The sequence below is a fragment of the Enhydra lutris genome, unplaced genomic scaffold (assembly GCF_002288905.1).
Source record: "Enhydra lutris kenyoni isolate GAN:26980312 unplaced genomic scaffold, ASM228890v2 scaffoldscaffold11, whole genome shotgun sequence".
Lineage (NCBI taxonomy): Eukaryota > Metazoa > Chordata > Mammalia > Carnivora > Mustelidae > Enhydra > Enhydra lutris.
In genome coordinates this window covers 30,867,385-30,868,613 of record NW_019154095.1, presented here as the reverse complement: position 1 = coordinate 30,868,613, position 1,229 = coordinate 30,867,385, and positions in this window count along the sequence as shown.

Sequence of the window (1,229 nt, the reverse complement as noted above, 5' to 3'; positions counted from 1 at the left end):
CCTGCGCTCGCCCCGCGGGCCCCCAGCGTGGACCTGCGGATCGCCTCGGCGCGCCGGCTCCCTGCCGGCGCCACCTGCCGCCCAGGCCCAGTACTGCGCGGGGCTGCTCCAGAGCACAACGCTCTCACCCGCGGGCCCGCTGGGAGCGCTCGGATCACCCCTCCTTTCCCGGCGGCCCCGCGTCTGGGTGGGGGTCAGGTACCACAGGCCAAGTTTTCTCCCGACCCTGGCATCTGACTTGCAGCAGCCTATAGCTATCTGCTAAATTTAGGAAGCCGGGAGCTGGTTAAAAACCTACACGGTTGGGGCGCCTGGGTGGCTCAGTTGGTTGAGCAGCTGCCTTCGGCTCAGGTCATGATCCCCGCGTTCTAGGATCGAGTCCCACATCGGGCTCCTTGCTTGGCCGGGAGCCTGCTTCTCCCTGACATTCTGTCTGCCTGTGCTCGCTCTCGCCCTCTCTTTCTCTGATAAATAAATAAAAAAAACTAAAAAAAAAAAATTAAAAAACAAAACAAAACAAAACAAACCTACACCGTTTACACACCTGACTAGTAGCCCGGTGAACTAACGCTTCTTGAAAAACCGACCACGTTGCTTCAACAACTTGCAGATCAAACCTAAAAACACCAAAACTTCTACCTTTTCTTTCCATAAAACTTGAAAAAAAAGGATCCTACAAGTTCACGTCAGATGGGTAATGTGCCGAGGTCGTAACAAGGTTTAAAGGGTGGCACATATCACACAGACGCGTGAACACCCAATCATCACGCTTATGAACTACAAAAGGATCGTAGCTGCGCCATCACTAAGGGATACTGAGGATGTCCCACAGACTTTGCAGAAAGGGTGACAGACTTATGCTTATATATTCGGTCTCAACAGTAAAATAGTGTATACTTTTAAAATATCTTCGATATTTTTCTTTTGTTTCTACCTTCGTAAATTAAAACAGAACCAAATTAGCGAGAGCATATATATATGCAAATTTCTCCGCCCCAACTCCACCTTTTGGTGGGAAGCTGGGTGTCTGTTGCTTTACGACAAGCAGGTCGTGAAATGACGGAGTGTTGCCTGAGTATTGGCGGCCGCTAGCCATGTGCTTTGCGGCAGCGAGGCGAGCTAGGTCCGGATCCTAATAGGTAGAGCGGTACTGGAGGGTTTGGAGGCTCCTTTGGAGGTGCATGTGTCATGCCTTAAGGATTTATTTTTTTAAACTCGTAGGGTTTTTG